General features: G+C 41.0%; 1 long non-coding RNA gene across 2 annotated transcripts; it reads left to right on the top strand.

Annotated features, from left to right (window-relative positions):
• Positions 1 to 14,866: 14,866 nt before the first annotated feature.
• Positions 14,867 to 19,658, top strand: LOC133382277 (uncharacterized). Of its 2 annotated transcripts, none has more exons than XR_009761890.1 (4): positions 14,867 to 15,039; positions 17,482 to 17,535; positions 18,171 to 18,265; positions 19,107 to 19,658. It is a non-coding gene; the product is annotated as an uncharacterized LOC133382277 (long non-coding RNA). The 2 variants fall into 2 exon arrangements; XR_009761889.1 differs by having other exon boundaries at positions 17,458 to 17,535.
• The last annotated feature ends 3,494 nt before the right edge of the window (positions 19,659 to 23,152 follow it).

The following is a 23,152-nucleotide window of genomic DNA, read 5'->3' as shown; positions in this document are numbered from 1 at the left end:
CTTAACTCTGTCATTAAAATAAATGAGACATGCAGCATAGTGGCATGCATATTACTCAGATAAATGTTAATGATTAAGCAACATATGTCTTAAATAAAAAAATAAAATAAGTCTCACTGTGTTCAGTGGAACTAACTCCCAGACAAGTGTGCAAGGACTGCAGCCTTAGCTGCCACAGCACCCAAATGTAATAACTTTCGAAGTATTGCTCCAATAGTATTCCCTCTAGTACTACAATTTTGGGGTCCCATCCCTATAATTTTGGAAGCTACCTGAAAAATAAAGGGTTTGCATATTCAGCAGACTTACCAGGTTTGAAGAATATTGGTTTGTACATTAAAAGTATATATAAATTTAAATGGCTTGTCAAGAACCTATGCTAAGTTACTCCTAAGACCTTTAGTATGTGAAGGGCAGTTGAACTAAATGTTAACAATGTGGTGGGGATAAAAAAGAAAAATGGAAGCACATAATTGGCCTGTTTGAGCATCCAACAATTTATAAATACATATTAGGACAATACCTTAATTTGCACAACCAAAATGTCACACAATAGTGTGCAAGCCTGTGCATTCTGGGAAACTAAAGCTTGCACACTAGTCTGAAACATTTTAGTTAGCCTAATAAAGGTCCTTTATTAGGGGAACAACCATAGCTCAGTGGTAGCGCAACTGCTTTGCATGCAGAAGGCTGCATCCCCAGGTAGGGTTGGGAAAGACTCCCTGGCTGAAACCCTGGAGAGCCACAACTAGTCAGCATAGACAATACTGAGCTAGATGGACCAGTGGGTCTGACTCAGTATGAAGCAATACCCTATGTACTGCCCTGATATGTATCTTGGAATTTTTATTATGGACTATTATGGCTACTGTTACTTTTTATGTAACATCTTGTCCTGAAGGGGGTAGAATCAGGAGGACATGGGCCATAAGGTTAGAAAACACTCCTTTCCATTCTACACTGGGAGGTCAGGAAGTTAGTGATGGGGAAAAACGTTTTACCTTATCACTCTTCTAAGGTCTAAGGCTCACTGCAAGCCCCATGCTTAAGCTAGCAGGAGGACTTTTCAACAAGGTGGAAAAGAGGGGATGAGAACTTGTTTTGTCCCTCCTTTCCCAACACAAGCCCTGAACAATTCAAGGTTGAACAGGTTTAAGCCTTGAACAGGAATGTTCCTGTTACAGGTGATGGCTAAGCTGTCAAGATTTTGTTGTAGATCCATACTTCTTATTTCCAAATTAAGTACATGGCCAATCCATCCAACATCTTGTGGGTGGGGCGATTTCCATCCATGCAGACTTTTAATAGCTGCCGTGACGTTCCTGTGTCTCTGGGATAACCCCCCAAATGCCTGGATCAGGAAATCCCAAAAAGTCTGCCTCAGCCTGGGCCAGATATGTCCTCTGAACAACAAGCTTCAGCCCCACCACCTTTTCCCCACAAGGTGACCACTGGTGTAATCTATCTGTTAAATTGGAATAGGTATAGGTACACAATAGCACCTTAGTTTGGTAGTATGTTTGGTCAGACTGACACATGGGATTTTGAATCAAACTAACTTTATTATATACAAGAATAAGTTGTCATTGTTCCTATCCTACCTACCTAGCTTACACCCCTAATCCCAATGAAATCCTCCCCCAAAACCCCAGTCCTTCTAACTAGATATGCTCTTCTTGATCCCTAATTCTATCTATCTCTAACTGTCAAACCTCAGTGGGTTTTCTCTTTCAAACTCCTCTGGGAATTCTCACTTGCACATCCCCTCCCACTTGTAAACCATAGCTTCCCTGCACCTATAAACATTCTATTAATACTTTCTTACCTGAACACAATTTCAAAACAGTTTTAAACATATAAATAATTCTGATTTTGTTACAGCCGCTGTGGATTAAAAACTGACGTGGTGAATTGATTGTACAAGTGATCCGTCAAAAGAATCACGAGCAGCAGTTTTTGAACCACTTGCCTTTGAGTGCTAACTTTACATCTGGGATTGTAGTGTTAAATAAATATATATTTATATATTTTTAAGTTCCAAAAGGTGGTCAGGTGAAGCAGCCCACAGTGTAACGGTATAACTGACGAATGTGGAAGCAGGTGATGAGCATCCCTTTTATAGAAGAGAAAGAACAAGTTCACTTTATTTAAAGAATGAATGAGTCAGTTAATATTAGCTAGAGAAGCTTTATTCTAGCACCTGAGGTAGAAAATTCATGACAGACACTGGAGCTAGTCTACAATTCCGCCTAAATACACAAAACATGTTAATAAAACCTAAAGCATGAACAGCCATTCAGCAGATGGGGAGGGCTGAAGATTAGTAGCAGAGCACATGCTTTGCATCCCGAAAGTCTCAGGTTAATTACTTCTGTTGCCCTTCACAGTCATGTTTATTATAGTATACAAATTCTTTCTGATTTCTTGTCATGCATTATTACCCCCTTATGCCTCTTGTTCACACAGTCACAAGTTCAAGTTATTCTGGTTACATCACATGTGTGGCAAACGTCTGGAAGTGAATTTTAAATTCTGGTCAACAGGTCACAACTTAATGACCATCAGTGACTTCTATCATACCAGCACATCAATGACTATATGTAGCAAACTGAATAGTGGGGAACCTATGGCTCTTCAGATGTTGTTGGACTTCCAGTGTCCATCAGCCTTACTCAACACGGTCAATTGTCACAGGTGATGGGAGTTGCAGTCCAGCAACATCTGAAGGGCCCCATCCCTGGCCTAGTGGGAGAGAGGGATGCTCATGTGTTAATAGTTTAGCTTTAAGAAAGCCATAGTGGTGTAGTGGTTAGCATGTCAGATCAAGACAGAGACACCGTTTCAAATGTGTACCCTGCCATGAGGCTTACTGAGTGATCTTGGTCTTACCACATATTCTGTGCTTTCAACTTGATCTATTTCACAGGGTTGTGGTGAGGATAAAGAGGAGGGCACCATTTATAATAATAATACTAAAATTTCTATCCCACCCTTATTTCCGAAGGAGGACAGGGCAGCAAACAATAACACAAAACAATTTTTTTTAAAAAAAAATGTTTAAAACTTTTTAAAGCTTTATTAATTAATTTATTTATTATTAAATGTTTATCCCGCCCTTCCTCCCAAAAGGAACCCAGGGCAGCAAACACAAAAACATCTTTAAAAACAAAACATCTTAAAAAAAAACATTTAAAAAGCAATTCCAGTACATATACAGACTGGGATACAGTCTCTGCTTAAAAGGCTTGCTGAAAGAGAAAGGTCTTCAGTAGATGCAGAAAAGACAACAGAAATGGCATCTGTCTAATATTTAAGGGGAGTGAATTCCAAAGAGGAGGTGTCACAACACTAAAGGTCCGCTTCCTATTTTGTACAGAGAAGATCTTCTGATAAGATGGAGGCCTTCACCTGCAGAGTGAAGTGACTGACTGGGTATATAAGGGGTAAAACAACCTTTCAGGTAATCTGGTCCCAAACTGTATATGGCTTAATACACCAAAACCAGCACCTTGAAAGTAGTGCAGTAGCTAATAGACAGACAGTGAAATTATATCCGCAATGGGGTGATATGTTGGTGATGTCCTGTTCCAGTAAACAGTCATGTCACCACATTTTGCACTGGCTGCAGCTTCTGGACCAACCTCAGGGGCAGCCCCACATACAGCACATTACAGTAATCCAGCCTGGAGGTTACCAGCACATGGACAACAGTGGCCAGGCTATCCTAGTTGAGAAACAGCTGCAGCTGTCTGACTAGCCGAAGCTGGTAAAAGGCACTCCTAGCCACTGAGGTCACCTGGGCCTCTAGCAACAAAGATGGATCCAGGAGCACCCCCAGACTATGAACCTGCACTTTCAGAAGGAGTATGACCGCATCCAAAGCAGGCAATTGACCAATTATCCAGACAGTCTTGCTACCCACAGTGACTCCATCTTGCTAGGATTCAGAGACAGTTTATTAGCCCTCATCCAACCCACCATTGGGTCCAGGCACCGGCTCAGGGTTTGCACAGCCTCTCCTGATTCAGATATTATCTAGAAATAGAACTGAGTATCATCAGCATACTGCTAACCCCTCACCTCAAATCTCCTAATGACCACTCCCAATGGCTTCACATAGATGATAAATGCCATTGGGTACAAGATGGTACCTTGCAGCACCTCACAGTACAACTGCCAGGGGGCTAAAAAATAATTTGCCAATGCTATTTTCTAAAACTGATATAGGATCAGAATCACTGTAAAAAAGTACCATCAATATCCATCTCACCAAGTCAGCTCAGAAGCACCTTCTCCCATACCATGCATCCCAGACCCCACAGTCGGTCAGCCCCAGACCCCACACTGTCTCCCCAATGGGCATGGCCCACTGTGTGGTGACATGCAAGAAAGTCTTCATTGTTGTGGCCAATGGTATCAAAAGCTGCTGAGAGATCACGTAAGAATAACAGGCTTGCACTCCCCATGTCTTTCTCCTGGCAAAAGGTCATCCATCAGGATAACCAAGGCTGATTCAGTCCCATAACCAGGCCTGAACCCAGATTGGAATGAGTCAAGATAATCTGTTTCATCCAAGAAGTTCGTGCAATTGCTGCTCCACAACCCTTTCGATCACCTTCCCTAAAATGGGGATATTTGTGACCAGGCAATAGTTGTCACAAACCAATGAGTCCAGGGTGGGCTTTTTCAGGAGCAATAAATTCACTGCCTCTTCATGGATGGATGGGGCCATTCTCTCACACAGAGATGTGTTCACCACATGCTGGATCCACTTGGTTATACCCCTTTGGCAAACTTTAATAAGCCAAGAAGGGCAAGGGTCAAGAAAACATGTTGCTGGCTGCATCATTACCTTGTCCATGTCATAGGCCACATCAACTGAAACTGATCCCAAGAAGTTGCAGCAGATGTTGCACTGGACACTTCACTATAGTAAATGTGGATCAGGCATCAAGATTGCTACAGAGACGAGCAACTTTACCCTCACAGTGCCTTGCAAACAATTCATAGTAGGTTTCCAAAAGGTCTCAAACTTTGTTTTCTGGAGTACATATTAACAGACTTCAGACAATACAAAAAAACTCCATTGGACAGCTACTTGAGGAGGCAATGGAGGCAGAGAAGTGAGCTTTCTTCACTGCCCTCACTACCACATAGTAGGCACGGTTATGTTTTTCATTTGTGCGCAGTCAGCCTCAGAGCACATCTTTTGCCATTGCACTCCAGCCATTGTCCAGCCTGTTTCATTGCCCTTAGTTCACCGGTGTACCAAGGTGCAAAACAGAGTTAGAATTGTTTAATATGTTTTTTAATAATGCTTTTAACCCTTTTAAAAAGTTTTTTTTTAAAAAAAAATATTTTTAACGCCGTTTTGTTTTAATGTATTTTAAGATCTGTTTTTATGATGTTTTAAAGTGTTTTTAGCACTTTGTTTGCCGCCCTGGGCTCCTGCTGGGAGGAAGGGTGGAAAAAAATCAAATAATAAATAAATAAATAAAACAGGCTCCACAATGCCAGAAGGAGTGCTTGGGGCAACCATGTCAAGAGCCCGATGTGTTTCGGTGTTCCACAGTATGTCAAGGGCTTTAATGGGGTCACTTGCTCTAGCTACTGGAACCTCTCCCCCCCAGGCATTCAGGAATCCTGTGGGTTCCATTTGTCTCTGTCCACTACTCCTGCAGGGGAGGATCGGAGCCATTAGTCCAAACTTCAGTAGGACATCTAAAAAGATTTGCTGGCTTCAACTGCTGGCAAGAAAGATGGGATATGAGTATAATATGTATGACCAGGGTCCACTATTTGTTACAGTGCCTTCTCCCATACCATCCATCACAGACCCCACAGTCAGCAAGAGGGGGCCTCACTGAATGGTATGGCCCACATTACCTCACTGAATGGTATGGCCCACTGTGTGGTGACATACAAGAGGGCCTTCTCAGTTGTGACCCCTCAACTGAAGAATGCCTTCCCCCCGGAGGTGCCTTGGATTCCACCATCATGTAAAAGAAATCTCATTCTCTCAGGCATTTGTTCTGAATTAGAAGACCACTCAGTGACTTAAGCATTCTCAGGATGTTATATTTAATGATTAGTTTGATTAATGACTGACTTAACAACCGTATAGTTTTTTTATGTTCCTGTTGTATTTTTAATGGTATGTTGGAACTGCTCTGGAATCACTTTGATATAAGGGCAGCCTATACATTTTATAAATAAAATAAAATAAATGTTGTTGTTATGTGCCTTCAAGTTGATTACGACTTCTGGAGACGCTATGAATCAGTGACCTCCAATAGCATCTGTTATAAACCACCCTGTTCAGATCTTGTAAGTTCAGGTCTGTGGCTTCCTTTATAGAATCAATCCATCTTTTGTCTGGCCTTCCTCTTTTTCTGCTCCCTTCTGTTTTTCCCAGCATTATTGTCTTTTCTAGTGAATCATGTCTTCTCATTATGTGTCCAAAGTATGATGGAGGCACATGTTAGCAAATTCTTCCAAGCTACACAGGAAGTGGATTGGACTGTGAAAGACCAACCCAAATTGTGTTTGCATTTTGACCAATTTGTAGGGCAGTCCAATATCTCAGAGAGGAGTTCAGGTCTCCTGCTCCCCTGGTGCATTCACTATAGCTGCCCAATTTCCCTGCTTTTTAAAGTTTGATAGAAATATCTGTGGACTATAGGTACATTCTTAAACCGCAATGTTTTTTGTCTACATATATCCATGCAAAATTTTAAATGCAATAGGAAGGGGTGCCTATTAGAACCTTACGACAAGTTATGCTCACCAGGAAGAGAGCAGATGCACCAGGAGACAGCTCTGCCTGTTTGAAGGTTCCCGTGCCAATAGGTGTAGAAAGCTGCAGGACATAGAGATCACATATATACACAGCAAAGAATGACCTCATTTTCCCTTTATTACAGCCCATCCCCCTTATTGTTTGTGACAGCTCTTTTACTGTCTGCTTTAAAAGCTAGAGACCCTGTTTTGGCTAAAATTGCGTAGACCTAGGAGAAGCGGAGCTTGGAGGGCAAACCATTGGTCCACGTTAACTCAGTTAACACTGACTGTCAGTTGCTCTCCAGAGTTTTAGAAAGGACATTCTCAGCCCTATCTGGAGTTGCTGGGGACTGAAACTCAGCCATTCTGCATGGGAAGCAGATGTTCTACCTGAGCTGCAGCCCTTCTCCTCATATTCTTCCCTTCCCTTTATAATTTAAATTTATTTGATATAAATCAAATAATAAATAAATAAATAATTTGAGCACTGGATGAGCAGCTGGATGCCTTCCTGCTTCCATCATTTAACGATTATCTTTTTTTCTTGGTGGCAGACTTTTCCCTTTGGAAGGGAATGGAGCAAATAGAATTAGCTATGAAAGGGAGAGAACGAGGGATAGAAAGAAGAGGTGCAGAAAGGCAGTCACTACGTGGGTGTATTATTTATTTATTTATTTATTTATTTATTAAATTTATATACCGCCCGACTAGCAATAGCTCTCTGGGCGGTGAACATAAAATAGCATAAAAATACAATGAATAACAAAATAATACTAAAATACAATCATCAATCCAATACAATAAACATTTTAAAAAGTAAATCAGTGTAACTTAAAATGCTTCAGAGAATAGGAAGGTTTTGACCTGGCGCCCGAAGGAGAGCAGAGTCGGCGCCAGGCGTACTTCCTTGGGGAGACTGTTCCATAGTTCGGGGGCCACCACTGAGAAGGCCCTAGATCTTGTCATCACCCTCCGGGCCTCCCTGTGAGTTGGAACCCGGAGGAGGGCCTTCGTAGCAGAACGTAGTGCACGGGCCGGTTCATATTGGAAGAGGTGTTCCGCAAGGTATCGTGGTCCCGCACGTGTATATACCCGCGTGTATGTGGGTGTTTCTATCCTCGTTAGTTTTCACTGGCTGTTGGTCGAGAAGCCTTCAACATTTTCAAAGGGCAAAGCTCTTATGTGTTGGGGCTGTTCTCATGCAGGGAGCATTATCATATCCATGAGAACACCAGACTAGATCCCCAAACTCAACTAATATTACAGGTCACTGGGACAACCCAGGGCAGCAGTCTTAAGATTCTAAGAATAAAAAGTAGTTCAACTTAAGAGGTTCATAGATCCTTCCAGTGCAGCTCCCAACAGAGAAATGAAAGCAATACAGTAGAAAAACATTATTAATGACACAATTAAAATAAATAAAATATTTAACTCAATGAACACCAAACAAACAAGCAGCCTACAATCACATAAACACACTGTTGATCCCCTGATTCCTGGCATAATTCCTGGCCAATGGGAAAATACATAGGAACATAGGAAGCTGCCTTATACTGCGTGAGACCAGTGGTCCATCTAGCTAAGTATTGTCAACAACGCCTGGCAGCAGCTCTTTAGGATTTCGGATGATCTCTAACAGACCTACCTGGAGTTGCCAGGGAATGCATCTTGGCCATTCGGTATGTAAAGCAGATGCTCTGCCACTGAGCTACAGCTCTTTTCCAGTAAAAGTATGTTGGGCTCATCTAAAAGGCATTCAGGAGGGAGCCCAGTGCAGCTCTTGGAGAATGGAGTTCCCTACATGCACAGCCATTTGGGGGTTATCATATCGTACATCTTGGCCCAGGAATGTTCTGACCTCTAATGCAGGCCCAAGTGCTCCAACTGGCTTCGGCTCCAAAAATGAAACAATTTCTTCCCATTCAAATATTCTGCTCATGCCAAAGCCTTCTCAACTGCCTTCTGAACAAGACAATACACAGCAAGCAAAATGTGTTAATCCAGAGATACATTTATTTAGAGGAAACACACAACAAGATGACGGAGAAAGACTGAAATTTTCTCTGATGTCTTCCCAAGACTTCTGCCTCAGTCAGATGCCTCTTCTTGGCTAGATGCTTACTAAGCTATCCTCCTTATGTGCCGGATGATTGCCATACTCTGGTATTTTTATTGCAAATGCACAATGGCTGCAAATAGCATTTTAGCATGTGTTTTATACTGTTTAAATTTTTAAATTGTTTTTATAAGATCTGTTTTAAATTGTATTTGTTTTAATGTTTTTAGTTACTGTAAACCTCCCAGAGAGCTTCGGCTATGGGGCGGTATACAAGTATAATTAAATAAATAAATAAGAATTAACTGCAAAAATCCAAGATGGCACTATCTTTTCAAATAGTAACGCTCATGTATTATTCTATTTTAAAACATCGTGTTGCTATTGATGATTTTATAAAACACATGCCTTAGAAATGGAAGACACACATGATGCAACATTCTAGTGGTCAAATTACTTAGATGGACATTTTTAAAAATAAAAGGTACTGTAGACCATCATTTCCAATAAGAACATTCATTTCAAATGGAACCCAAATAAAAATATAAAATTGGTTAGTAGTAGGGTTTAGTAGCTTCTCCCAAAGTCATAGAATGAGGGATAGACTTCTTAGAGGTTCTCAGCTCTCTCTCGTACCTTAAGTGGTAAGAATGGAAATTGGGCAAATGATTCCTTTTGATCAAGAGCAAGCTAGTATACAGAGTCTTATAGCATCACTTTTATTTAAGGGCCATGAAAGTTACTCCCTTATCAGAATGTACTCCAAATGTCACCAAATTGCATGAAGGCCAGAGAACTTTAATGTGGTTGTGATGACAGCCTTCTGATACAAACCACAAGGCGCTCTTGACATTGGCATAATTGAAAGGAATATTTTGAATAAATTCAGGTATATGTGTGCTATTACTTGCTTCCTTCTTGATATGCTTTCTTGGATCATCTGGTACTCTTGGCCAATTAGTTCAGTCTCAGTAGTAGGAAAGTCTTTACGGATGGTGATTTCCATTTGGACGACACAGAAGACATAATTTGGAATGGGGAAAAATGGGTAGACATTATGTGCAGGTTGGCAGAAATCTGTGAAAGCCATTTTCCAAAATGGCCACCAGCCTACAACATCTTTCTCATGAACCATGGCACCTTAATCCATAAAATTTATGTCAAACTGTCAACCTATGATATATTATTGCCAGTAATAGACAAAATAAGAAAAAAATAATAAGGAATTGGGGGTATGCTCTCTAAATAAGCTTTGAGCCACCATAAATGATATACCCACATCTCCAAGATAGAATCCTCTATGAGATAGTATTTAATTACATCCTGCCCAATGCTTCATTTGGGTGCAAGACACTAATAAGCATGGTGCACCCCTACCAATAATATCCAAATGTGCAATAAATACTCAACAGCTGGTGGTGGGCTCCCCAGAAAATGTTTGGGCCATCCAAAGAGTAGGAGTGTCTTCTATGAGATGACATTAAACTGTGTCTAGCCCAACACTCAAATATATGTGTGCATGTCAATAAAAGTCAAAATATGTAAAAATATAAGGAACTGGGTGTGTGCACTGGGAGAGTGTTATCTAGAGTTGACATAGACTTATATCCAACCCAATGCTTTGTTTGGATGCAAGGCATTGTCAAGTGTGTGGGCTTGTGCCAATAACAGCCAAAATACAGACAGGAGAATAAGGAACTGGGTGTGTGCAACCCACAAGAAGCTTTGGTCTACCACAAAGTGTTCTCTACGGGATATCATAGAATCAGGTTTGGCTCAGTGCTTTGTTTGGTGCAAAATATTAACAAATGCATGGGTCCACATGAAAAAAAATTCCAAAATATGTATGAACTCACTCCTGGAGGTGTGAATATATGATTTGAGGTTTCCCAATTGCTATTGTAGGGGTGTACATCCCCAGTTCCTGATTCTTTTTTATGTCTTTTGCTATTATTGGAGTAAACTCACACATAGCACTATGTTGGGCAAGATACAAATCACTGCCACATCATAGAAGACACTTTCCTAGAAGTGTGAGTGTATGATTTATGGTGGCAGAAAGCTTGTTTGTGAGGTACATACCCACTGTCCCTAATTCCCTTTGATGTGTTTTGGCCATTGTTTGCACAAGGTGCCATATCTGAAAGTGTATGATGCCCAAACAAAGCACAGGCCAGATACAATTCAATGCTGTTGCTATTAGGAGGGGGCACTCTCCTAGAGATGTGCATATATCATGTGTGGTGGCCCAAAGATTCTTTTAGGGGGCACACCCCCAGTTCCATATTCTTCTTTACATATTTTGGCTACTATTGGTATGTGGTACCATGTGGGAAAGTATTGGGCCAGGCAAAATTCAATGCCATCTTGTAGAAGACATTCAGTTGAAGGTGTGGGTGTATAATTTATAGCCCACAGTGTATTTTGGTTTCTTTATTGACATTGTTTTAATACTGTAGTATATATTATATAAAACTGGCTATTATTGAAACAACCCAAAATTTATTGTTTGACATCCTCACCTGAAACAAATTAACAAACAAAAACTTTAGCCGTACTTGTGTTTAAGTGGTAGGGTAGTGGCCATTTTAATAGTAAGGCTTCTGAATTTCTTTAGTGAGGGAGGCCAGCTTCTAATACCCACCAAGTATCTTGTGCCTGTTACTTACTCTGCCCATTCCCTCTCTGTGGCTACTTTTACAAAGAGAATGTTTAGCCCTTACAGGAAAATATCTGTGATCAGGCCTTGCCTAGTGGGCACCCAAACAGAGTAATGCTCTTTACCAAACAGCCCCAAACTGTACATATTTAGAAGAATTCCCATGCTGTTAAATTAGACTCGTAATGGTGCATAGGAGTACAGCCTCAATGAAATAAAATAATTGCACTTAATGTGCAGGTGCATAATAATTGCTGTGAGAAAACTGAAATGTTTGACTAGTGCAGTGCCAACACCTTCATAGGTTCTTTCACCCATGAAAGAAGCAGAAACATGGAAGCCTCTTTCACAGGGTGTTTTAGAATTTCTTTATAATTTTAGTTAGTGCAAGATTGGGATTAATCTATTGTTATGAAGTGGCCATGAATGATGTGTGTGCTTTCCTTCACATTAAATCTTTCTCCAATATTCTGCAACCTCCCCAGCTGCCTGTGCTTCCTGATCTTAAAAAGCTCCATGGGAGGAATTATCAATCATGACATATTCCCTTGGATTTTAATTGAAGTGGGGGAGGGGCTACTGAGCACCTGAGTTCAGTGTTCTCATTGATTTCTTTTTAAGGGACGTTCTTCCTTTTACCTTAAAAATCATTTTATGCACTGATTTTTTTTAAGAAAGAAAAGACGTCTCTTAAAATAAATTAATAAAAAGAAACAGTGGTCAGGTACATATATGTACCTCTGAAGCTATATCTAACGTTGGGTCCAGGCAATGCAAAGACATATATGGGTTGAAAAAGCATTTGCAGGCACCACCAATCAAGCAGATCGATGGCACTTGTAAAACCTCATGCATGGCACTTTGCAAGCCCTAACAATCGGGGCTTGCAAAGTACTGTTCCTTTGCCCACATGGTTTGATTTCATTGTGGTGTCAGGTGACTGACAAGTAAATGGCCCCACCTACATGTCAAAGTTGGCCCACAGGGTATGTTGGAGATAGGGATCTGGTTCATCAGCCAGATCCAGTTTCCCACCCATGATTTACAGTTGCTGGAAAGTCCAATGAAGGAGTTCATTGGGTTTTCTGGAAGCACAGGCACCCAGGAAGGCAGATGAGTGCAGCCCACTGAAGATATGATGTCTAGTGAATGAAAAAAAGGACACGCACAAGGATCCCTTGGCCACCTCAAACAGTAAGCTAGATCAAACAATGCTTCTTTTTTTCAGAATAATCTCCAATCTTCTACAACAAGTCTCCACCTCAGGTCTTAAGAGTTAAGGTGATTGCACCAGGGAACTATGATTGGTAAATCTGAGCTCTAAAAAAGGGCTCAGAAAGCTGTTGTCTTTGGAATAAACGCACACACTCTCTTGCAGGTTATGATCTATGCTGCTACAATCTACAGACAGCCAGAGTAATCCAGCAGTAATATTTCTAGCAAAGTGCTCAGGCTCCCATGTGTCAGTGTGTAACACTTTGCTCTTCTTTAGATCCCAGTTATGCCCTCTGAGTGTTAAACAATACAGAGCAACCTTCTAACAGCTCTTAATATATATTTTATTTCAACTATCACTCTTATTTGTCAGGTGAGTTCTTCTGCACAGTAGGTGTTCCTTAATGGTGTTAAGGAATAAACAGAACTTAGTGATGGGCTTACACACCCATTAGCTAATGGATTACTAAGCAAAAGGGACTCCTGTTTAACCTCTCTGCACTTAGCCCACTGTTAAGAAACATACAAAAAAAAAGTATAAACCAACACTCCATCTGCAATTCTCAGGACCCATGGGAGGCGAGTTCAAACTTTAAATGCAGTTCTTTTGATAGACAGGTGAATGAATGTGGCTGTCATTATATAATCACACAGCCAGGGAACTATTTATCATATTTATCATCCGTGCAACATGTACCCATGAATTCTTCAAAAGCTCTTGACCTGCCTGACAGAAACAATGCTATTAGCATTGCTTGGAGGGCCACAGAGAATAGATTAAATAGAGAAAAGCTGATCATTTCTACTCTCCACCTGTACAGTAGATAGTGACAAAATATCCTTTCTTTCTATGTCCTACATCAGAAGTTCGATATCCTTAGGTGCACCTTCCCTATACTGGACTATTGGGCTTCTGGGTTTTGACAGCCTCTTCTCAATTAGCCATGTAGTGTGTTGATACTCATCAACACCATCAACACTTTTCTTTTTTATGGATCCCTTTTCCTTCTATGCCTAGCGGTGGAAGCTAGTCCACTAGGGCTACTGGGGCACAGCTCTCCTAATGAGAACATCAAACAATTAAAAATCCCCAATAATCTCAAAGCTACACACTCTTTCTTGTTCCGCACATGTCTTATGCTTCTATTTGAACTCAGTGAACCTTTGCAAACATTTATGTCAATCTACTGCTCTCTGGCCAATTAGTTTCTTGTTCGCTGGCCAATTAGCTCTGTGCAAAAAAGTACAGATGGTGGTCAAAGAACAATTGGTAGTAGAGGAAAAAGAGGGTTTTGCTGTAAAACCATAAATATCATACACCAAAAATGATGAACGTTGTTGTATTTTCTTTTATTTTATTTCTTTCTTCATAAAAAAACTTTTTCTTCATAAGACTGCCCAACGCGTTTCGGCTTTGGTTAATAGCCTTCGTCAGGGGCTACGACATAAACATATTTAAACATATCATTTTTTAAAATTTTTTTACACATTATAACATTATATATTAATGACAAAATATTTTTCACTTTAAAATTACTTACACTTCACTTCTCCTAGTGACGTCTCTTTCTTACTGTTATTCACTTCGTTCTTACTATTCTATTATCTGAAGATCTCTTATAAAAGGCTTCGTTTTGCATATGAATCACTACTCAGCTGTTTTGTGTATTCCTTGATACTCTGTGCACCACTTAGCCAATCCTAATCCAAAAGTGTAGCTATGGCAAAGAGGTCTCTCCCCTTAGTCTGCCTGCTTGTCAGCCCTCTTAGGAAGGTTCCTAGTCCTCCTGATGTTGTGAGCCCTATTTGACACAGGCACTATAGCAAATTACAGAGGAGCCAGGGAGGAGTCTGGCCTGCTTCCAGAACAGCCCCATTTGGTAGTCTTGGCCTGTATCAGAATCATACATAGGTTCTGAACATGCTCAGAGCTGTGAGAGTAAAATGCTGTATATAGTGTGAGTCTCAATCTTGTATTTCTATAATAAATGCAAAACTATTTTTTATTTTGTTTGCTTTTATTTTTGGGAATGGATGGAGCAACAACTGAGAGGAGAAATGTCAGTCTGCCTCTCTGTGCTCCTTTTGCTCGCAGGACTGGGCTGGGGAGTGAGTGAGGGGTTTTATTGATCAGTGTTCACAGGGAGAGAGCAACAGTGGAGTGTGTGAGCCTCTTTCTATTCTAAAGATTTATCGGGGGGGGTTTTACTTCTTAAGCTAGTTGCATTTATTTTTTGAATGGGCTTGTGGGCACTATTGGAGGATTGGGAGAAATGGTGGTCTGTGTCTCTGCACTTGATGGTCTGTCAGGAGGGGGTAGCTGGTGAAGGTGAGTTATTTTCCAGTTTCTCTGCACACTCACTCTCCATGTGCTTGGTAGTTGTCCTACTCTACTGCAAGTGTGTTTACTCCCAAAGGCTTTTGGAAAGTTAGGAGTAGGAGACTGCATTAATTCACCACTTTCCTAATGTCCCACCCACCTTTCTGTTCTCAAAGCTCACAAGCGTGCTCTCAGAAAGTTGGTAGGAGGTGGTGGATCATGCTCCAATTCCGCTTTTTTCTCCCTTGATAATGCTGCAATCTGAAGCCCACTTACATGGAAGTAAGTCCCACTGAATTCAATGGGACTAGGTCTAAGTAGATGTGGTTAGGATTTTACTGTAAGGGGGTGACCTGCTCAATTAAAGACCCTTCTGTAAGCTTCCTTGCTCACAAAGGCTTTTGGAAAGTTAGGAGGCGATTTCAGTAAGTATATATCCTGAAATCAAACTCCGACTCTTTCTGCAAGTTTTTTGCTCACAGGGGCCTTTAAAAGATTGGAAGGGGATAGGGTTGCCAGGTTCAGGGCCTGAGACTGATCCTGTATCTTTAGGAGAAGAGAAAGTCAGCCAAGTGCAGGTGTTCTTGCAAGGCTGTAATGAGAAAAACCCCAAGGTGGAATTCTCCCTTACCGTGCACAACTTTTAAAGATACAGAAGACCTCTTGGTTGGTTAATTAAAAATCAGACATGTTCACAACATACCTGTAATCCTTTTACTGACCTTGCCTTATTCTCTGACCTTCATCTTCTGCAGTTTAAAGGTTAAAAAAATGCCTGGCTGATTTTTAATTAATTTAAGAAATTTAGCATTGAAGTCAATGATAAACCTAGGCATGCTCAGTAAGAACCAACTGTCAGTGTTCTAAAAGCCAGACTCACAGGTTCTGGGCTTGCCTAATCAAGGGGCCACACCCACAGCAGACCTTTATTTCACTTTAGACAGTCATGGCTTCCCCCAAAGAATCCTGGGAAGTGTTGTTTGTGAAGTGTGTTGAGAGGAGACTCCTATTCCCTTGACAGAGCTCCAGTGGGCAGAGTGGTTTAATAGTCAGCCACTCTGACTGAAGCTCTGTGAGGGGAACAGGGTGTCTCCTAGCAACTCTCAGCACACTTCACTAACTACACTTCCCAGGATTCTTTGGGAGAAGCCATGACTGCCTAAAGTGAGATAAAGGCCTGGTGCGGATGTGGCCAGGGACAGCTTTGGTTTAAATTTGGGTAGGAGATTTCATGTGTCTGCTGTAAAATAAAAAGGTGGGGAAAACCCTGAAAAAGAATGATACCATTCACAATATTTTCCTTTTGGAAATAAAAGGAGCTTCCCCTGTTCCCAGTGCCCACCCATCCAATCTCCTCCCCGCCCTCCTCCCCCCCTCCCTGCTCCTCCCCCAGGTCAGTTTCACCTATCCTAAGCATGATTGCACAGGAGTAAATCCCACTGAACTCAAAAAGCATGCAAATGAGCAAACCTGCCCTCCCCTCCTCCTTCCTCCGCTCCCCTCCTCCTTCCTCCGCTCCCCTCCCTTTTGCCCTTTCCCTCCTTCTTCCTTCACCCCTCCCCTTCCAATCCCCTCCTTCCCCCTCCCCTGGTGCATTCACTATAGCTGCCCAATTTTTAAATTCCCTGCTTTTTAAAGTTTGATACAAATATCTGTTGGCTATAGGTACATTCTTAAACTGCAAAGTTTTTTGCCTATTATTGAATATAAAAGGTAAGTCTGAGACTTAATTGACCCAAGGCAGAAAGTGAGCAAAAACAGTAAGTTATGCGTTTAAAATGTTAAACTGCGCATGTGCAGAGTATCTTTTGTAGCCCATGAAATGTTACACCATAAAAATGTTGTTAGTCTTGAAGATAGCAGAAGACTTACTTTGTTGTACCTTATTTCATGTGTTCCTTTCTAGGAGAAGGAGGCCCTGTTTTGGCAACTACACTAGGGCTTGTTTTTTTTTTCTTCAGGATTCCAAACCTACACCCGCACCACAGTGCAAAATCAGGGACAAGCAGGCTGGAAATAGATTTTTTAAAAATTATTTTGATTGTTCCTTATTAATCAGTACATTTATGCCCACCACCTTTCTTCTAAGGAGCTCAAAGTAGCATTCATAGTATCATTGAGAGACAGTGACTGGCCATAGGTCATACAATGAGCTTCATAGCTGAGTGGGGATTTTAACCCTGGTTTGTCAGGTTCTACATTTTATTACACATTCTGGAATGATGTAGAAATGAATAGGCTGGGGAGGGAGTAATATTTTCTCATAGATCTGGGAATATATGGGGTTAATGGTCTTGTGTGGCACCTTTCAGACTAACCATTTCAGACTGCAATTCTGTACATACCAGGTGTCCTGGCCAAATGTGTTGGATTCAGACTCATTAGTGTATTTTTCTCTGTTATGTTTAATGTGGAATTTCAATTTAGAGCGTTTCAAATATCAACTTACAGATTACACAGGATTCTGAATCTCTGCACAGCATAACTAGGCATGACCACTTAAAGGTAAGATGTTGTTACAGCAATTAGACACACCCCTTGAGGCTCTCTAAGTAGGTTCAGGGCAGGCTCTCTCTGTCTGCATGGAGAAGGCACTCCTAAGTTAAAAAGCTGGTGCTATCTGGGCATGCCTGGGCATATGTCTGCTCATCTTTGGCAGTGGCACTTCATCAAGATCTGCCTTGGATACTGACTCGGTAAAACCTCTCATTCCTCCTCCTCTAGAAGAGGCACATGTGGCGGCAGCAGAGGCTCAGGTGAAGAGGGAGGGCAAGGGAAGGAAATGGGGCTGGCTCATGGTCAGACAGTGTTTCTTCGGTTGTAACTGGAGCTAAAGGGATGGAGCTGTCAACAGCTATGAAGCCTTCTCTCTGTTGCAAACCACTGGGCCCTTCTACTGGATCCTCTTCTATCTCCTCTTCTTCCTGATCACTCCAGGAACACTCCAGGGGCCTATGACACCAGGAAGCAATCCCCATGGAATTCTGTGGAGGTTTACCTCTGAGTAATGTACAGTTATTGTGGCATGAATTCACAGTAGAAATTGTAACAGCAGCGACCCTTCTCAACCAAGAAAAGACACTTAGATGCTAAATATTAATAAAACTGCAATGTGTAAGTGTCCACTGTTGCTTTGCAAGGGAGGACATGGAGAGAAAACAGAACAGGTGGAGACCACACGACTTTCTCACAGCAGAAAAACAACTATGACAGCAGGGATCTCTTCTGAACCAAAGTAAGACATTTTTTAGCTGCGTTAGGTGCTAACTATTTGTAAACTAGCAGTGCTTAAGTGTCTGTAGTATCTTTGCATGGGAGCATGGGGAGAAGACCAGAATAACTGGGCCACGCCTCCATGACCTCTCACTGGCCATGCCCCCAGGATCTCTCAGCAGCCCCACCAAGTCTAGTAGGCACCAGTCACCACTGATGCCTAGTCTATGTCTGCTGTGATTCGTTCTTCACACTAATATCACCGCTATATTAGATGGCTTATTACAATGATTAGACAAGTTCATGGATCTATCAACAGCTATGAGCTACAGTGGCTAAATAGAACTCATTTGTATATGAGAACTCATTACTCATTTGTCTCTGAGTAAGAGATGTGGAGAGCAGACAACTCCTGAGCTGTCTACCACCTGGTTGCCTGCTGTTGGAAACAGTCTAGAATGCTGGATTGCATGGACCTTTGTTTCTGATCTTCTTACTTCATTGAGCTTATGCTCAGCAAAGCACTCCCCTGTACTTAGGAGTTTACCTTGTAGTTTAACCTGAGGATTCCAGCCCCTGAGGAAGGATAAATTGGCAATCTATGTCTTGTTTCTTTGCTTTATCTGAGACTTTGAAGGGGAGGTATATCTAACAGAGATCTATGGAGGCTGTTTTTCAATTTGACACCTGAAGAAGGCCTTTAAACAAGGACTGGACGACACAAGTTGGGCTGTTTTGAAAACAAAACATTTTTTCCACATCATGAGAAACAATCTCCTTTGTTTTGGGTTATTTTGGATGCTCTCAAGTTTTTGTATTTTCCATTCCCGTGTCACAGCATAATGTGTCTTATCCATTGACAGGATGCTGAGAAGGGCCTCCTCTGAAGTTCTCAATGCATATGCAGGCTGATATATGGAGACCTCCTTCTGCCTGTGACTACTAATAGTTATTGTTATCAAATGAGATCTGAGAAGTCCTTGACTGAGGATCCACCACACTTATGGAACACTTTGTCTGAGTGCCGCCAAGAAAATTCATCAGCATCCAGATTTATGAAAGATTTGCACTTTTTTAACCATGACATTTAGGTGTACATTTGGTGGTACAATCTCAGTGAAAGTAAGTGTTCTCATAAGCCGTTTCAAATCCCCTAATGTGTGGCTTATTAGTATGAGAACAAAGTAATAACTTCCTCCCTCCCTCAAAATACTTTGATATTTGCCTATTGACAGCTTAAATTGTGATTGGTTGTTAGTCAGAAGAGGGAAGGATTCCATATTGTTGATCATATTTCCTACAGCAATCCACCAGAATAAGTAAATGTAAAATCAAAAACATCTTCCTGAAGTATTAAGCATTTTAAACCTTGGATTCCTTTCCCCCACTCTAAAGCACATATTAATAAAAATTGTATGAAGAGAAAAATAAAGGTCATCTTAGCAATTCATCCTGAAGGACTTCTTTTCCCACCTGAAAATAAGTCACAGTGATGCCTACTGTGCAAGACAGAACAACCTTTTGACATTGATTACTTCAGCCGGCCAAAGGCTTGCTTTTGTTCACGTTCTCACTGTGCATGATTTTAGGAGTTTCTTAAAGTCCCAAATTAGGACACTATAAACTGGAAGAATCTTGGGTTCCAGAGAATGCTGGAAAACATAACTGTAGTATAATTCAAAGGTTTTGTAAGAGTAGCATAGTGGCTTGAATGATGGAGTTTGTGTCCCCTAACAGGCATAATGAGGAGTGTGTGTTCTCAGAAAATACTTTTTTCAGAACTGTGCTGTGAACACCCAACAGAAAAATGAAAAGTAGAATCCCATCCATCCATCTATAATTGTATCTGTCCGCCTATCATCTTATCCTAGCATCATGTCATTGGGATTCTCCTAACGTGAAATGTTTTACTAGCTTACCAAGAACAGTTCAGAGAACCACACAACTCAGATTTCTCTATATCCATGAAATGCTGAACAACCTTTTTACTGATTTTTTTTAAAAAAAAACTGATTGTAGCACCAGCATCTGCAGTACCAGGGCAGAGATATCCCACCGCTGGTGTTCTGCCAGTGGTGGCAGCCAAAACAGAGCATTCTAGGGGAGTGCCAGGGAGGCTATGGATCTGCAGGATCTGAACTCCCTCATTCCCTTGACACCCCCACAAAAAAACAGGCCCTGCAACCTAAGCTAGCACTGGAGCTGGCATAGCTAATTCCCTGCCACTGTAGTCAAGGTGGTGGGTGGGAGGAAACAGAAGGGGAAAAAACTCCTTTACCTCCTGCTCTTTTGATAGATGGGGGGGGGGAGTTGTCCCCTTTCAAGACACATCTACATTAAAGTAAGACTGCAATCCTAAACACACTTACTAGTGATTAAGCCACATTGAACACAGTGGGATTTACTCCTCAAATGTATATCATTTAATGTTTTAAGTGTCAGCTGGATGTGACCCAGGCAAGATCATTACATCTTTTCCTTGTCTACGAATGTGGAGGGCAGTGACTCAGAACTGATCTGTGAATGTAGACAATTGGGTTGCATTTATTTGAAACATTTATATCTCATATTTCAAGACAGCAAACAAAAAAAGAAAAGAAATACAATATATAGAGATAAAAATACAATAATACAATCATTGCACAATAAAACACAAAAGCATAATCACTGTAAAAAAGAAAGAAAGGGCTGTAGATTAGTGATAGAGCATCTGCCTTGCAAGGAGAAAGTCCCATGTTGGGAATGCTGGAGAGCTCCTGCCAGTCAGTGCAGGCAATACTAAGCTAACTGGACCAATGGTCTGACTCAGTATAAGGCAGCTTCCTATGTTCCTAACAGCAAAATCCAGAACAATAAAACCATAAGAAGAGTGCTATAACTTGCCAACAAAAAAGTCACTAAAACCACAAACAACCAAAGGCCAACCTAAAAAGGAAGGACTTCACACTGCAGCAACTTTCAGGGACGGGGCAAAATAATAGATGTAAGAAATGCCAGTCTGGATGTAGCCACTGAGAAGGCCCTCTATTTCTCTGGATCTGTACGAAGCCAAATACATGGTAATCACATGATTGAATGCTCTCCCATGCTAGCAACTCATTGCATTAGAAACCAAGCATATCAGAGAGAAAGTTAAGCTATAATCCATCTCCCTAAGATACAGACTTTCAACAGGTGGGAAGCTTTTGACTGCAAGGCAGGAGAGCATTCAATAATATGATCTCCCTACTGGCATTCTGAATTTCAACAATCAAGATGAGTCCACTAAATGCTTTCTTTGAACGTGTAGATTGGTCCTCGTCGCCAGAATTACTGTGAGGGTGATGTCTCAGGTAAATATTGTACCGAAGTTGGCATACTAAGTAAATAATATCCTCCATCTCAATATCCTTCAACCGATGAGAATTCTTCAGTAGAGTTTCAGTGCATGCAAGTTGCACTGTCTGTAGGTTTTATAATGCAAATATAAAATTTGGGATATTTTATTTTTGGTGTTTCATTCTGTTGATAAACCCTTGAATTTAACCTTAGTTTCCCTCTTTTTAACTCTGAAGAGCTTTTGCCAACAGATCTACTTTCAAGTGGATAAAAAAATAATTCCACTGGTAATTTATGCAAATTAAACAACTGATTAGCATAAAGCTTCTGCTAGCATTAGAGAGGTTGCAGAAGTGAGTTGATAGGTAAAGTGATCTCCTTAGTGATAATTAACTTTGATCTCTTCAATAACAGTTAAGTTTAACACACACAAAAAAGAGTGAAAGAACAAAATGACATTTGCGGTATGGTAACAATAAAACAGCAGATCATCATTTTCAGTAGTATAGTATATGATAAGCACTTTTCTCACAGTGACATAATAATTTAAAAGTAAGATGAACAACAATCTTTAATGTTTGCTGGATTTGCATTGCTTTTACATGCAGTCTTTGTTGGGAAACCTCTGAGACGTTGATAAAGAAAATAACTGAAAATGTACATTAGAACATTGATAATAACACCCGGAGTAATAATACCTTTTGTACTCTCTCTGAGGATATCAAGAGCCCTTGCCTATATTCCGCAGTGATCACAACTGGTATGTTTTGCCCATTGTATGGGTTGCCAGATCTCATCAAGTCAGTGCTTCCTTGTAGCAGTAGTAGCCAATAGTGGTAGTAATTTTCCAGCTTTGCTCATTTGCCAGGTATGGGATTTTGCTTTAGTTGCTGTAGCTGTGGATAGAGGCACCCCAGTTTTGACATATGTAACTCCCATTACGTAGTTTCTTCTCGTTCAGTACTGCAATTGCCAGTTGAGTGAAGCATGCTTTCAGGCAGGACGGGGGCAGCAAGCTCCCTGCAATTTCTGCTTCAGTGGCTGATGGTTGGGGCTATGTTGGTCTCCCCCTTGCCACAGTGTTCTGAGAGGGAGGTGGAGCATCGTACCTATGGCCCTTGGTATCCTGGCCAATGGCAGAGGCCAGAATGTCCTTCTCTTCATCACTTCTGTAGTCCAGTGGTAACACTGAGTTCCATAAATATAGTCTATTTGGTAAATCAATATGGTATATATGGTATATTGAGTTCCATAAATATAGTATACCTGAAAGACCGTCTTATCCCTTATATACCCAGTCAATCATTGCGCTCTGCCAGTGAGGGCCTCCTGCAGATACCATCTTATCAGATACTGTCTTCTGCCCAACATAGGAAATGAACCTTTAGTGTGGCAGCACCTACCCTGTGGAATTCCCTTCCTTTAAATATATCTCTGTTATCTTTTCGGCACCTATTGAAGACCTTCCTCTTTCAACAAGCCTTTTAAGTTGAGACCTTATCTGCTTCTGTGTTGGAATTGCTTTTTAATATGCTTTTAAACCTTTTTTTAAAAAAACAATGCTTTTTAACCTTTTTTAAAAAAATCTTCA

The sequence above is a fragment of the Rhineura floridana genome, chromosome 3 (assembly GCF_030035675.1).
Source record: "Rhineura floridana isolate rRhiFlo1 chromosome 3, rRhiFlo1.hap2, whole genome shotgun sequence".
Taxonomy (NCBI): Eukaryota; Metazoa; Chordata; class Lepidosauria; order Squamata; family Rhineuridae; genus Rhineura; species Rhineura floridana.
Note: the sequence above shows the minus strand (reverse complement) of the source record. Positions and strands in the feature narration are given on the sequence as shown.